Source organism: Muntiacus reevesi, chromosome 18 (assembly GCF_963930625.1).
Source record: "Muntiacus reevesi chromosome 18, mMunRee1.1, whole genome shotgun sequence".
Taxonomy (NCBI): domain Eukaryota; kingdom Metazoa; phylum Chordata; class Mammalia; order Artiodactyla; family Cervidae; genus Muntiacus; species Muntiacus reevesi.
Window position 1 is genome coordinate 3529379 of NC_089266.1, and position 17054 is coordinate 3546432.

At 39.2% G+C, this 17054-nt stretch overlaps 1 pseudogene; it reads right to left on the bottom strand.

Moving 5' to 3' along the window:
• Positions 1 to 8237: 8237 nt before the first annotated feature.
• On the bottom strand, positions 8238 to 8404 carry LOC136150492 (U2 spliceosomal RNA; annotated as a pseudogene).
• Between the last annotated feature and the right edge of the window lie 8650 nt (positions 8405 to 17054).

Genomic DNA, 17054 nt, shown 5'->3' on the forward strand with positions numbered 1-17054 from the left:
TCTGAACCCCCTCCAAGGTCTCATGTCCTTCTGGACTTGTCACTTCCACAGTTGGTTACCGTGCTGTGTACACAAGCAGAGGAATGTCGCAGACAACTGTGCTACGTGGTGAGGTCTGATTTGGTTAAGAACCCAACTCACAAACGCTTATTCAGTTCCCCAGCCCTGTACTGCAAAACTTGGCTGTGGATCAGATGTGTTTTAATGGCCTGTTCATAAAGCATTACACGGGGGTGATGATTTTTTAAAAATTCTTCTGGGTGTAATATTAAACTACAGAAACCCCCAAATAAGTACATCCACACAGCACCAGATATTTAAGAGTTATTTATGATTTCTACTATTTATTTGCTTAAGTAAATATGACATATTAAAAATATTTAAGGTGTATACTTGTATATATAAATGTGTGTTTGTATGTGTATAACACATATATACTATACTAAATATGTATTAAATATCTATTTAAATAAAATTAAATGAAGCATGTAATAGTTGTTCTTTTTTTACCCTGGTTTAAATTTTGGGGCTTTTTTTTCAGGTTCTATAATGGCAAATTTCCTACTACTAGGTAGAAAAGGACAGTAGAATACATCCTTAATAGGGTAAACATCTGTAAATCAGTTGAATTTTTAACTTACAAATTTGTGGCACAATTGGAAAAGGAACTCTCACTGACAGAGAAATAAGAGTTAGACTAAAAGCAGATTTCTTAAAAGTCACAACAAAAGTCAGGAATCAGTGAAATGTTCAGATAATAGTGCTTTGAGAAACTGTCAAATTAGGATAATGGGCTAAGCTAATTGATCTTCAAAAAATAAGGATGAAACAAAAACTTTTATAAAAAACAAAGGTTCCACTAATACACCACATTTGAAAATAAGCTTCAAGGAGAAGAAAATATGTCTAGGAGGAAATTCAATATGAAAAAACAAACAGTAAGGGAAAAACTGGTGCATATATATTAAGCTGAAACAAGCAATAATGTTAACACTATATTAACAAATAAAAGTGATTCTTATATGTAAAATCTAAAAGAATAAAACAGATGAATGGATATTACAAAACAGAAACAGGCTCAGAGACTCAGAGAACAAACCAGCAGGAAGCGTGAAGGAGAGAAAGGGTACGGGGCTAAGAGACGAACCACCACGTATAAAATAGCTAAGCTACGAGGACACATCACACAGACCGGGAAATGTGGCCATCGTTTTGCAGCAACTTTAATGGAGTGTCATCTACGAAGATATTCAATCACTATGTCATAAACCTGACATATAATACGGCAAACCAACTGTACTTCAATAAAACAAATAAACAAAACAAAATGAGGGATTTTTAAAGGACACTACTTCCATGCAGGAAATTGATAGCATCTAAATTGAAGGAAGGTGGTTAAAAACAGGTTTAAGACAGCGTTAATCAGCCTTTGTACTTGAGTAATCAAACACATCTGATAAACTTTCAGGAGTAATCTCTGAAAGAGTTGCAATATAAAGCTTATTTCTAAATCTGGTTTAACATTTTTTAATGTTGTACTTTAGACCTATTTAAATATTCATGATGTAATTTCCAGAATAACCTCGATGAAGGGAGAAATAGGTTTTTTTCCAACCCAGGGCCTCTGGGCACTCTGTGATGACCTAGGGGGGTGGGATGGGGGCAGGTGAGGGAGGCTCAGGAGGGCGGGGACAGATGTATAATCATGGCTGAGTCACAGTGTTGTAGGGTGGAAACCAACCCAACGTTGTAAGGCCATTTTCCTCCAATTAAAAACAAAACCAACAAAACACGGTGGAATTTTTTTTTTAATATGGAAAAACAAGAAGAAAAATAAACCTCAACAACTCAAAAAACTTTAATCAATCCTAAAGAATACAAGAAAGGAGATTTTCAAAAAGGATAGACAAAAACTTAAATTATACAACCATAAGTGAGTCCAATGATGCTGACAGTGTAAATGGAATAAACTTGCCATTTAAAATACCTGATCAAATTGTACTTTAAAACAACCCCAGTTTATAGATATATATTTAGAGTATACCAACCCTAATCCTTATGCTGCTCCTAAGACACTCTTCTATAGCATAAAGACAGTTATTTTTTTTAACAAATAAAGGAATTGTAAAAAAGATATAATCAAGATATACTAACCAAAAGGTAGCTGATATCTCAATTTAAGTATCATGCAAAAGATAAATGAAAGCAAAAACATTACCAAAAATAGTTACTATATAATGAATAATAAATAGTTCAATTTATCAATAAGAGAAAAATAAATTAAGCTTGTATTCATCTACTAATTTAGCCCTAGGATGTATAAATAAAAGATGGATAGAACTGCAAAAAAGAATGACAAGACTCATAATCACAATGGGAGGTTCCAACACATATATCACAGGGATAAGTTGCAAATAGAAAAAAAATTAGATCTATGTATTATTTACCAACAAAACTAACAAACTTGATTTAATGGATACACATGAATTATATATCTAACCACTGGAGAATGCAATTTTTTCTTGAGTGTACATCTAAACTTTAGGAAGTGTAAATATATGCTAGTAGGCCATCATTCAAGACTCAGTCAATTTTATAAAATATAATAAGTGCCATAATGACCATGCTTTTGGTAAATACAAAATTATATAAAAAGTCAAGAAAAGGTAAAATTACGTATTTAGTATTTAAAAGTGAATTTCTAAGAAAGTGTATTTTTTGGGGGTGGTGCAGGGGGAGTGCTCCAAAATCACTACAGATGGTGACGGCAGCCATGAAATTAAAAGATGCTTGCTCCTTGGAAGAAAAGCTATGACCAAACTAGACAGCATATTAAAAAGCAGAGACTTACTTTGCCAACAAAGGTCCATCTAGTCAAAGCTATGGTTTTTCCAGTAGTCATGCATGGATGCGAGAGTTGGACAATGAAGAAGGCTGAGTGCTGAAGAATTGATGCTTTGAACTGTGGTGTTGGAGAAGACTCTTGAGAGTCCCTTGGACTGCAAAGAGATCCAACCAGTCCATCCTAAAGGAGATCAGTCCTGGGTGTTCATTGGAAGGACTGATGCTGAAACTGAAACTCCAGTACTTTGGCCACCTGATGTGAAGAACTGGCTCATCTGAAAAGACTCTGATGCTGGGAAATACTGAAGGTGGGAGGAGAAGGAGACGACAGAGGATGAGGTGGTTGGATGGCATCACCAACTTGAAGGACCTGAGCTTGAGCAAGCTCTGGGAGTTGGTGATGGACAGGGAGGCCTGGCATGCTGCAGTCCATGGGGTTGCAAAGACACAAATGAGCGACTGAACTGAAGAAAATGTAATGGAAATTTGAAATATAATTATTGAACAAAAAAATTCTATGTATTAACAATTATGAGATGTATAAGATAATGGAGCTTTATGGAAGATTTAAGAAAAAAGAAGGGATAATTATGAACTAAGCATCCATCATTACAAGTTAGAAAAATAATATTAACATGATCCTTAAAATATAACACAAAGGAAATAATAAATTGAAGAGCTTTAAATTAGCATAATAAAAATAAAAATTAAATAAGGAAATCAGCAAAGTCAAATATTGATTCTTTGGAGAAACTGGGAAATAAACTTCTCACAAGATCAAAAATAATGACCAGGAATAGAAATGGCAAATTAATATAGGTACAATAGAGACTTTTTTAAAAAGGTCATTTAAACAATTTTTGATCAATTGATTCGAGAATTAGAATAGATAATTTTACTGATTTAAGTACTCAAAAAGAATATCCTGAAAATCCCTACAAGTATGCTTTAGAAAACAGAAATGCATACAATTAGAATACTGTCACAAAGAAAATACCAGGGCATCAGGGTTTTATAAGACAATTTTTCCAAAATTTTAAGTGCAAGATTATTTCAATCTCATTCAAAATTTCCAGAGAATGGCAGAGGCTATGTCTCAACTCATCCTTGGAAGCCAGTATAATTTTGGTATGAAACCCACATACAAAGAGCAGAATGGGGAAGAAAACGAAAAGCTCATTTATTCATGGACATGGCTGCAAAAATTCCAAAGACTATGCCATCAAACTAAACTGAATTCTGTGCTGTATACAATGGATTTCACTATGAGCAAGCTGATTTGATTCAGGAATGCAAGGGCTGCTTAGAAATCCATAGACTAAAATTCGTAGACTCGCCACATTGCACATCACAGACCAAAGCAGCTGCCTAGAAGCTTGCAACCATTCGCTGAACTGAAACTTACATGGGAAATATTAAATGGTAACTCTCCCTCATTAAAAAAAAAAAAGACATATTAAATGAGATAAAGGATATACAGGGCAGCGACTGACAGATGGAAAATGATCTACGGAGAGGAAAAAATAGTATTCTTTTAACTCCTTTATGTTTTGTCCAATGCTTCACTCCTGTCCACTGTTTACCAAACCTCTTGGGTTCGTGGAATCAGGGATATGGAAAAATAGAATATTTTTAAAGTGATCTACAGTTTAGATAATTCAGATGCTTTTTAACCATCTTTATTATCAGGCTTTGAGACAGGGCAGACAGATAGAGCAAACTGGGAAGTTATTTCCAAGTGAAAAGGTGAATCAGGAGTGCTAAATTTTGATACCTGGAATGGTTCAAAACAGTGAAACAAACAAGTCACTCAAATAAACTGAGCTGTATATTACAACTGAATTGTTCCAGACCAGAGCGATGGAATCAGAGAGTTTAGAGCCCTGAGTTTAAATGCACATTGCTTTTTTTACTGTACTGTATATAAATCATAGCAACACTTCTCAATGTCACTCCATATTTCTGAATATTTTCTCTAGGCCCCTCTGCTAATTCCTGGAATCTCTCCATTCAGAGCTGGAGTCATAATCAGATTTGGCCGGTCGATACCAAGGCAACTGTCTGTATGTTTTCTTTCCACTGTATCACAGGATGCCAGCACATGGCTTAGGAAACAGTCAGGAAAATGAAGCCTGTTTCTTGAGGGGCTGATTAAGCAAGACAAAGTCAATTAACATCTGATTCCTCACAGGTTTCTGCAAGCAAATTGTTCCAATTACCCAAAACCAGTGAGCAAATTGTGAGATAATTAGATGGGGCAGTCTTGACTCCGCTGACACGGCCCTGCCACTGTGCTGTCAGAAACTCCGGGTAAGACTGATTAAAGAGCAACTTGAAACATGTAAATTTTGCTGCAGAAAAGTTCTCCTCTGTCATAACAGGGTTTATATTAAGAGGCAACTCCTCGGTATTTTATTTAATTTTAAGTACCTTTCCAGTGTAACGTGTTTATCTTCAGTTTACACTGTTTTTTTTTTAAACAGTTTATTGCTTTCATTTAAATATAAAATAAATGAAACATCTTTACAAAGTGTGTTCAGTCTATATGTTGTCACAGCCAGGACATTTTACAACTCTGTGGAATAAAAGATAGACTTCACTGTTACTGTTTATGGTCTGTAATAGGCAACATAATAACGAAGTCCACATTAGTTATGTAGACAGCATACCTTTATGAGCCTGTTAAACTTTATTTTCTCAGGCTACTTAGTCATTTCAAAATACAGCCTAAATAAACTCCCCATATATTTACTGTTTGTCACCAGGAATTAAGATTTGATCTCCTTATTGTAGGTGGTCATTAATGCAGAGCTGCAGAAAGTCATCATATTTATGGAAGAAGCTATCAGACACCAACATGGAATGGACCAGCAGATACGATGAGACAACACTCTTTCTTAAAGTGATTAAAGTGGCAATTTTAATGCCACAATGCCACAATATCAGCTTCCAGAGCAGATAGCAATCAGGCTTTTCAGGCTGACATGGTTTGGACAAAAAATATTGTAGGGCAGTAAGTATAAGAACTTATGAGAAATTCTATCTCTATCTTGAAAGGGGAAGGTGTTATAACTTATTCGTTTGATTTTAGATTTCGGCACTTTCAGGATAATTTAAATGAAGTTCATGGTCCCTGGCTTTTGCTGTTGTTGTTCAGTTGCTCAGCCGTGTCAGACTCTTTGTGACCCCATGGACTGTAGCCCGCCAGGCTCCTCTGTCCATGGGATTCTCTAGGCAAGAATACTGGAGTGGGTAGCCATTCCCTTCTCCAGGGGATCTTCCCAGCCTAGGGATTGAACTCGCAGCTCTGGCATTGGCAGGCCGGTTCTTTACCACTGAACCACCTGGGAAGCTTCTCCTTGGTTTTCAGATGAATATAAAATCAGTAAAACATGCTTATAAGCATATGATAATGAGAACGGTGAATAATCAGAAGGCTATATCATGGAGAACAGTTTCAAAGTAATATGATTGCTTAGGGTTGAGGAAACAGTCAGCTGGCTTTACACATTTGAAGAATGATGTGTGGTGTCTTACACTTGCTTCTGTTGGTCTCCTCCCTAAAGGGATCTTCCCTCACGATGATGTGTGCATTACAGGACTACATTCTCACTTACGGCATCCTTTATTTAATTTTTATGCTATGATTTTCATTTAAGTATGCATCTTAAATGATTAAATGTAATTTGATTGATTATACATTGAGTAAAAAGTAATGGATATTTGCTTTGTGTGTCCTGAGAACAAGACATTCTAGTGGATGTTTGACATTCACTTAACTTACTCGATGTATACAGGTGTCCTATGTGGACACAATCGTTACTTACATTGCCTTCATTAGCAAAATGAGGTGTATAATATTTAACTAATTTTCCCAAAGGCACATGGTTAGTAAATGATGGAAACCAGGATTCAAACTAGTTTTCTATTGGCGTATCTTTGCTTTTCATTATACTCGCATGTACCAATCAAAGTTTATAGTATATAGTTTTAAAAAATTATTTGTTAAATAAATATTTATCAAGTACCCACTACACATCAGTTATGGGGAATATGTCAACAACACAAAGTTAGAGAGAGAGCAAGCAGAATCTAGAAAGCAAACTTTATAAGGGACTAGACAGGTGGCAATAGAGGTAAAGAATCTGCCTGCCAATGCAGGAGACACAAGAAACTCAGGCTCGATCCCTGGGTCAGGAAGATTCCCCTGGAAGAGGAAATGACAACTGACTCCAGTATTCTTATCCGGAAAGTTCCATGGACAGAAGAGCCTGGCGGGCCACAGTCCATGGGGCCGCAAAGAGTGTGATGCAACCCAGTGAGTGAGCATCCACGGCCGGTGAGAGGGACAAGCGCACAGCTCAGGAGGCGCGCTGAGCACGTGGGCGTCAAGACGTAGTGTTCCAGGCAGAGGGGAGAGTGGTGCAGAGAGTGGTGACAGGGGTAAACTTGGAAAACAAGCAAACAAACACTTATTTAGCTGCACCTCATCTTAGTCGTGGCGTGTGGGATCTGGTTCCTTGACCGGGGCCCCTGGCCCCCTGGCTTGGGAGCGTGGAGTCTTAGCCCCTGGACCACCAGGGAAGTCCCAGGGTTAAACATTGAAGAGAAACAACTGAGAGGCCAAAATAATAAAGCATTGGAATTTGAAAATGGAAATCTATGTGGCTGAAATATAACCTATGTGGACATTCTTTATAACTTAAAGTATAAATCTTCTTATAAGAGACACTATTGTATCCACTTAAGAACTGACACTTTGATTGAACACCTACTGTGAGCTACTGCATGAGAGGAAATAGTGGAAACAACTTATATTTTCATGTAATTTACCAACAACCATATCCGAGCCAAGTGTATCCCAAATTTATATATACTTGAATATTAGGAGTTCTATGTATATAGCAACTGCATGAATATGTCAAAAGAGAAAATCTCTCCTTATATGCCTAAGATAATCAGAAATTTAAAAACCCACTTAACATGTATTATAAATGTGCTAAAAATCAGTGGGAGATTGGAACTTCCCTGGGGGTCTAGTGCTTAAGAATCTGCCTGGCCATGCAGAGGACTTGGGCTTGATTCCCAGTTGGGGAACTAAGATCCCGCAGGGCAGCTAAGCCTGACTGCCAAAATTACTGAGCATCCTGCCACTACTGAGACCCAATGCAGTAAAAAAAAATTAATTAATTAATAATATATTTTATAAAATCGATAGATGATAAAACTGTTAACTGTAAATGGAAGAATTCCCATATTCAGAAAAGAGGAATATCCATCATTAAACCAATTATTTCAGAAGTTCCAGTCAATGCAGTAAGACAGCCAACTAAAAAAGGGAAACTACCTATCTCTATTTGTAACTAAAATATTCAATATCTAGAAAAACACATGAATGTGTTTTTAATTAATTAAATGAAGTGAATAATTATTAAAAATCCAAAGGGAATTGTATAGACAGTGTTCCACCCCGATACACATAGATACAAAGTAATTATCTAATATATGGCCAGAATGATCAGTTCTACACTTGATCTTAGCCAAAAGGCTGAGAAGTGATTGGAATGATCAGTTCTAAAATATGATATCTATAGTCTAAAAACTACAAATATTTATGGGAAGTTAAGCAAGGAGTCAAATAAGGACATACTCTTAAATGAGAACACTCCACGATGCATTTTCCAAAAGTAAATTTATAAATATTTGTTAGGTATTTTTGAAATCCAATATGGTATTGCTTTAATTGGTAAAATGGTTCTGGAGTTCATCGAGAAATAGTAATAATTTGAGTACAGATAACAAAAGAATGGAAAATGGGCACGGATGATAAATAGCAAAACTATAAAAATAAAAACATGTGGTATACCCATCTCCCAGAGTAAAGGAAATAGAAGCAAAAATAAGCAAATGGGACCTCATTAAACTTAAAAGCTTTTGCACAATGAAGGAAACTATAAGCAAGGTGAAAAGACAGCCTTCAGAATGGGAGAAAATAATAGCAAATGAAGCAACTGAAAAAGAATTTATCTCAAAAATACACAAGCAGCTCATGAAGCTCAATACAAGAAAAATAAACGACCCAATCAAAAAATAGGCCAAAGAACTAAACAGACATTTCTCCAAAGAAGACATACAGATGGCTAACAAACACATGAAAAGATGCTCAACATCACTCATTATTAGCGAAATGCAAATAAAAACCACAATGAGGTACCATTGCACGCCAGTCAGGATGGCTGCTATCCAAAAGTCTACCAGCAATAAATGCTGGAGAGGGTGTGGAGAAAAGGGAACCCTCTTACACTGTTGGTGGGAACGCAAACTAGCACAGCCACTATGGAGAACAGTGTGGAGATTCCTTAAAAATCTGGAAATAGAACTGCCATATGACCCAGCAATCCCACTTCTGGGCATACACACTGAGGAAACCAGATCTGAAAGAGACACGTGCACCCCAATGTTCATCGCAGCACTGTTTATAATAGCCAGGACATGGAAGCAGCCTAGATGCCCATCAGCAGACGAATGGATAAGGAAGCTGTGGTACATATACACCATGGAATATTACTCAGCCATTAGAAAGAACAGATTTGAATCAGTTCTAATGAGGTGGATGAAACTGGAGCCTATTATACAGAGTGAAGTAAGTCAGAAAGAAAAAACACCAATACAGTATATTAACACATATATATGGAATTTAGAAAGATGGTAACGATGACCCTATATGCGAGACAGCAAAAGAGATACAGATATAAAGAGCAGACTTTTGGACTCTGTGGGAGAAGGCGAGGGAGGGATGATCTGAGAGGACAGCACTGAAACATGTATATTACCATAATCCAGGTTCGATGCATGAGACAAGTGTTCAGGGCTGGTGCCTTGGGATGACCCTGGGGGACGGGATGGGGGGGGAGGTGGGAGGGAGGGTCAGGATGGGAGGCACATGTAAATCCATGGCTGATTCATATCAATGTATGGCAAAAACCACTACAATACTATAATTAGCCTCCAATTAAAATAAATATTTTTTTTAAGTGTGGTATAACCAAAGAAGAGGAAAAATCTGGACCAACAGAAAATCCGGAAGCAGACAGATGTGTGTGTTTCCCTGAGGAGTAAAGGTAAAGTGCCTGATCCTCCCAGAAGGAACAGAGTCATCCACAAAAGCCTCCTGTCCTTTCCGGCTCGCCAGACTGCTGGCCCCTGGGCTCCGACCTTGCTGGTAGGATCACCAGTCATCACTGCTGAGGATCTAACTCTCCCGCCGGGGCCAGCGAGGGTGAATTCAAACCATGGGTCACCTCACAGGAGAAAACAGAAGAGACATGGAACATATGCAGAAAGAGAAAAACACCCCCAAGTTAGCTTTTGTTGTGAAATTTTGCTTGAACAGGGCTGTTTGATTAACTACTAAAGGTTATTACTTTCCAAATGCCATGCTGGATCCATCAGATCCACTAAAGACCTAAGGGCTTCCTCACCAGGAAGGACTCCTGTACCACTGAGGCATTCAGGAAGCCCTAATACAGGAAGCAGATGAATCAGACTGTTGCTCCTTCAAACGGCTTGTGTCAGCCAGAGGCGTCCACAGACCAGCTAATGCAGACCAGCTAATGCGTCCACAGACCAGCTAATGCTGCGGGGGCCTGCCTGCTCCCCCATCATCAGACTCTGCCCCGTTCTCCCAGGGGCTCCCAGGGGCTTTCACAGGGGCTACCTAACGCAGACAACCCTGGAGACACCTGCGTGATTCTATTTGCATCAAGAGAAATCCCAAAGCTATCATCTTTGTCTTCATTAAACTTAGTATTCCTACACCATACATAAAAAAATAAAAAAGGGAATCACACATACATATGTATGCTTATGTTTTTGTTGTTTAGGCCCTAAGTCATGTCTGACTCTGTGTGACCCCATGGACTGCAGCCCGCCAGGCTCCTCTGTCCATGGGATTCTCCAGGCAAGAATACTGGAGCGGGTTGCCATTTCCTTCTCCAGGGGATCTTCCTGCACCACGGATCGAACCTGGGTCTCTTGCATTGCAGGCAGATTCTTTACCACTGAGCCCCCAGGGAAGTCCAATATATACAAGTATGTATGTAAACATATATGCACATATAAACACATATGCACTATATACATATGCCTAATGCATACACCCACATATACAAACACACAGATATGCATACAATATAAGCACATCTATTACATATATGTGTGTGTGTGTATCTATATGTATGTACACATGCTACAAATATATGTATGCATAGAGAGCACACACGCATGACACACAGATTTTATATACATATATATATATATATTTTAAGATAATTCTCTGAAATCTATCTGTCTTGAGTCAAAAGTTTCACATGGTATTTAGAGCTTCAAAAACAGATTTTCCAATTTTTCTTCAGAAAGTTGATCCCACATGTTCATTAGGTTTGGAGGTTGGAGAATAGAGAGAAAAATGTCCTTTTCTAGGTAAACTGTCCCTTCCTTAGTTAGCTCATAAAATACTCAAACTGGATGTGGGGATGGAATAAAATGCAATGTAATCAATGGATTTGATCTGTTTTAAAATGTTCCTCACAGGTGAATTGTAAGCCCAAAGTACATCTAACTGTAAGTGTAATAACTACTCAACTAGTAAACAGACACAATTTCTAGAACACAAACAAAATACAAACTGAGATTAGCTTTGGTTCTCAAATTGCCTGAGTGCTACATTTTTTTTCTCGTAAAAGATCTTTTCCATTTTTTGAAATTGTACAATAATGATGAGATGCACAACTCGGAAGGAGGTTGGAAGAATGTGACTTCAAGTAAAGCCTTGTGAGAGGGGGTCCTGGCTTCTGCTACCCTTTGCGTTCAGCCTAGATAGCCAGTCATTTTGTTAAAAATGCACATTGATAGAGGTCAGGACAGGATGAACTGGCTGACCCAAAGAATATAGGATTTAATGATCTGTTCATTGATATTGAACAGAGCTGTCAATATAAGTCCCCTGCGGCTAACAGCCAACCCCTGCTCCTGGAATTCCCTCCGTGACCAGCACACAGATCCACCATGTGGCTGACCAGAAAGGAAGCTGGGGTCCCTGCCTGCGATTTCCATTACTGCTGGTCTGGGTCTGCCCCCCTGGTTCTGGCCACAGCGTCACGTTCCCCAGTTACGTATTTCTAAGCCGCTTTGCCTCTGAGTATGTTTCACCCTAATGCTCTGGCCATCTCAGTAGAAAGTATAAGCTCTATCAAGGTGATCCAAAAAGGTGGCCTCTCCAAGATCCTCGTCTCCGGGGCCTCTAGCAAAACTGCCTCGTCACCGAGCAGACAGCTAAAACCAGCGTGTTACTAAGAAGGAAAGAAACCCGTCCAACTTCTAATAAGCTTGTGATTCATCCTCTGATGGCTCACAGGCCTTTCTGGACAACAGCGATTGGCCATCTGGTCTCGCTGGGGATGATAAATTCAGCCATAAACATGACTCCTGGTCCTCTGTCCCTCTAAATCCCAGTCACAAATACTGTGAGTCAGACGTCCCCGCCTACGGACACAAGGGGCGCGGAGCTCAGACGGTCCTCTGACGAAGCCCACGCCACCCAACTTCACTGATGCCTGGGCTGCATTTCTTCTGGAGGCGCGACAGGATTTTTTTTTTTTTCTTTAGCACACCACACACACACACTTTTTTTTTTTTTTTAGAAGCCAGAGGAATCCAGCCAAATAGGCTACGTTAAGCGGTGGGTTCCATTTTAGGTGTTGACAGTGTCTAATAAATCCAGGCCTACCTAACATTTACAGGAACGTTATAAAATGAGTGAAATGGCATGAGCTGGTTGCCAGGCCAACCAGACAAACACAATAAATAGGGAGCAGTGACAGGAGCAAGTTACACCATCTCTCCGCTCTGAAATATATCACTTTACATTAGTCTCTGACCACTTTGAAAGCTCTTTGTTTTATATTTTTCAAAATGCTCTTTTACAGCATAGATTACTTTTAAATCTTTTCAGCTGAGGAAATTTCTTTTTTTTTTTCCCCTTCCCCAAACTTGCCTAGCTCTAGAAAGTGAACATTTATTTTTATTTTAACTCTAATTAAAAAATAAATACAAGTCTTAAGAACAATGTTAAGGCTCAAATCCTTAAGGTCCCTTCTGGCAGATTAAAAAGAAAAAAAAAATTTCTCTAGACTAGAAAGAAAATAAACAATAACAGTAGTTAGTATACTTGGTTGGTTTAAAATGTTCTGTTAAAATGGCAGCACTTTGCAGTGTGATTTAACTCTTTAAAAGTCAGTCTTCACTCTGAAGTACTTTCTCTCCTCATGCCTCCTAATATGTTTTATCATAAGCATAGAGTTTTAGGATATCATAGTTTATCATCATAGCTGGTAGGATCTTAGAAATCATCAGACAACTCCTTTATTTGACAGGAAAAAAAAGAATAAATGCATTAAGGCTTTTGTATAATTATTTAAAATAATGACATCTTATTTCTGATACTTATATTACACAAAAATATTTATTTTCTTTTAGCCAATTTCACATAAGGAAAGCAGTTCTATCTCACTTTTTTTCCCTTTCTTTCACTAGAGGCTTTGAGCAGCAAATGAAAATTGAATAATTTAAAATTTGCATATAACATGAAATAAAACTACTATACATGAAAAACATATATAAATATCTTTTGTGTGAAAGTCGCTCAGCCGTGTCCAACTCTTTGCAACCCCATGGACTATGCAGCGCATGGCATTCTCCAGGCCAGAATACTAAAGTGGGTAGCCATTCCCTCCTCTAGGGGATCTTCCCAACTCAGGAATAGAACCCAGGTCTCCCAGATTGCAGGCAGTTTCTTTACCAGCTGAGCCAGTAGGGAAGCTCAAGAATACTGGAGTGGGTAGCCCATCCCTTCTCCAGGGGATCTTCCTGACCCAGGAATTGAACTGGGGTCTCTTGCATTGTAGGCAGATTCCTTACCAGCTGAGCTATCAGAGAAGCCCATATAAATGCTTTAACACTCAGTTTAACCAAATTTGCTAGAACCATACAAAACACCGCCTTACAAAAGGCACACTTTTGAGTAGGGCGACCGACTGCACGGTCTTCCTGACACCTTCCACGTTTGAGCCCTGAAAGTCCATGTCTCAGGAACCCCTCAGGTCTGGGTAACTTTGGTTACCTGCTTGTGATGGTGACTAATTTTACTTTCATTGTTTTATAGCAGATTTAACAAAAACTTATTTGTAAATTACACTGAGGATAATTTTACCATTACCTAGAAGCATTAAAAATAAGGTAAGTTCCTGATAATGGCTCATTTGTTTCCAATTGATTCCAAACAATCCATGTTTGAAGTCTATTTCTCCAGCTGCAACAGTGGGTTTGGTAGGAAAGATTCTAGATTCAGTTAACTCATATCATGTCACGTTTTAAATTGTAGCTCTTTCACAGGAAAACCTGCACTGCTGCTGGTGAAGGAAAAACCAGCCCAGGTTCCTGTTAACCGGCTCATTATTCGTTTACTAGCACTACCAGGGCCTGGTTTTAAAGAATATAATGTGGCTGTTTAGGAAAACTGGAGGTTGGCAGAGGAAGATATGGTTAGACACCAGAACTTGGTCAACCAAGTGTCGTGAAGTCTGAAGTTGCAATGTTTCTTATGAAAGGTACCATGCAATGCTTTGGCATTTCCAAAATGGACTGATACAGTTTTTCATAAATAGCACAGAATTTATGCTATTGACTGGAGAAAAAGGCACAATTAATGCTTTCTGTGGGCAGACCAGCAAGGCCAAACCTACAGATACCTCTTTAATAACTTCCCGTTTTCTAACTCTATACTATTTGTGTCTATACACAGCTTGACATTTAATAAGCTTGAGAAAATTAAACTTTTCTGTTCAAAATCTTTCTGTTAAGTAATAAATGCATGCAGATTAGTTGTGTTAACAGTCCAAGTCTTCAGCCCTGGCTGCTCCCATCACATCCTTTGCCATATGATTTTGAAGACGCACCAGCTCCCAGCCAGGCATAAGCATCACGTGCATTTCCCTTGCTCTGTCCGGATTCCCTCTTGTGCCGTGGAAACTCAGCAGGACTTAGGCTGCTCGAGAGTGAGAAGCAGGCGCCGCTGCCATCTCAGTCCCAGCACAGCCTTCAGACAGCGGAGAGCTGAGTGGTCCCGTCTGAGACCGAAGAACTGCACAGCGGAGCACGTCTGGATCAGCGGCTAGCTCCTAGAGCCGTGATTTTTAAAACGCTTCCTGTTTCAATCCATCTGTGACGTGGTTTGTTATACAGTACTACCGTGACAACAGAAATAACTAGTAGAAAACAGGAAGTAAAGGCCCTCTATTACCTCCTATCCCTATCAAAATACATAGACTATAAAAAAAAAAAAATTTTTAAACCTGCAGAAAGGGTTTTGGGGTCAATATCTCCTCTAACCGCCACATCAGGGTTTGAAATGCAGTTTTACTGAATCTCATACTCCAAGCCATTCTATGAAATAAATAAATGAATAAATATAATTTTTTAAAAAATCACACATACATACACCCACAAAAATAAAAAGACCTAACAGCCTTTGAGAAATTTCCGTTTCAATAGCATATACTTCTATCATATTGTGTTGGTAAAACACAATGGTGAACCTCTAGAGTTCAAAAATATGGGAAGAGAGTTTGAAGATGCAATTGGCACATTTGGGGAAATTTTAGAATATGGCAGCTCTCTGCCAGAGCTAGAGCTACTTAGTTGGTTCATCCATATCTTATTTCTGGAGCTCTGCCCACGCACAGCATGGGGTCTGTTTCTGGAGATGCTGACATATTTAAGCACAGGTATTGGAGACCTGGGCTTCTCTTGTGGCTCAGCTGGTAAAGAATCCACCTGCAATGCAAGAGACCTGGGTTCGATCCCTGGGTTGGGAAGATCCCCCAGAGAAGGGAAAGGCTACCCACTCCAGTATTCTGGCCTGGAGAATTCCATGGACTGTATAGTCCATGGGGTCGTAAAGAGTCGGACACAACTGAGCGACTTGTACACATTGGAGACCTGCTCCCAAAGGCACCACTTCTGCACTTCGGCAACTGTAATTTCTAACTTATCACTAATTGTCAGCTCTCCCGTTTGACCGTGTTCCATATTTGGTACCCGCTGAACAACGATTTAGAACTTAAATTTCCTGACCTTCATTATTATCTGAAGTTTGGCACACATTCAATGTTTATTAAGTGAATACAATAATTATAGAAAGGTAGAAAGAGATGGTCAAATGCTCCATGAGAAGAGATCACTTGATGTATTATAACAATTAAGATAATGATACCTATAATAATAAAACACAGAAATAATGCTAAAAATACAGTTCAGGAGGAAGACATAGTATTTCAACAAGCCTGAAGAGAAACCTGTCACCCTATAAAATATGGACTCCCCTTGGGTCCAAGAAGAAAGACTGTCTCTTGTTACCATGACCCCTCTGACATCATTCTTGCCACATCTTATGGCCATTTGCACTGCTCAGCTTCAAATTCTCTCAAATTATGTAAAACAGACCTTCTATTGACCAACTAACCAACCACGGTCCCTCCCATTCTTGAAACCTACCCTCAGAAAATAAACAGTAACAAATGGGAATTGGAAGCGGTGAGAAAGGAGAGAGTGGTAAGGGAAGACGATATTGAATGTCACGGACTGCTCCGAAACACCAGAAGCCTTATTTTCTGATGCCCGCGTTTGACAATACTGCGCTTAAATGGTAAGAGGCACACATGGTGAGCTGTGTAAAACGTGTGGCTCCAGAAGTTGCTAAATAATCCGTCCTCGGGTGGCTGTCTGCGCTGAGGAACGCCGCCCTCGTGCGTGAACCCATCCTTGCGTTTTGCTCAGCTTCATGGCGACGTGTTGCTCCCCTCAGCTGCCCTTCCCAGCTCTCGCTCCCGGGGCTGTTTGGAAGTCTCCGAGGAAGGGTGGAGTGAGCCCCATAACCCCTGCTCTCTTGCCGTTTTTAGCCGCCTGCAACCCTTCCTGGCTGCCACGGTTTATAGACTTGGGTTCAGTGGCCTTGCCAAATAACGAGCGTCTGGCTCATGAACCCTGAGGTGGACTCCCATTAAATGGAAACATGTCCACTCCTCCATACGAAAGCAAAGAAGGGGCTCGAAATGGCAATGTGTGAAAAGTCAAGGTTAATGGAGTGCAAGATT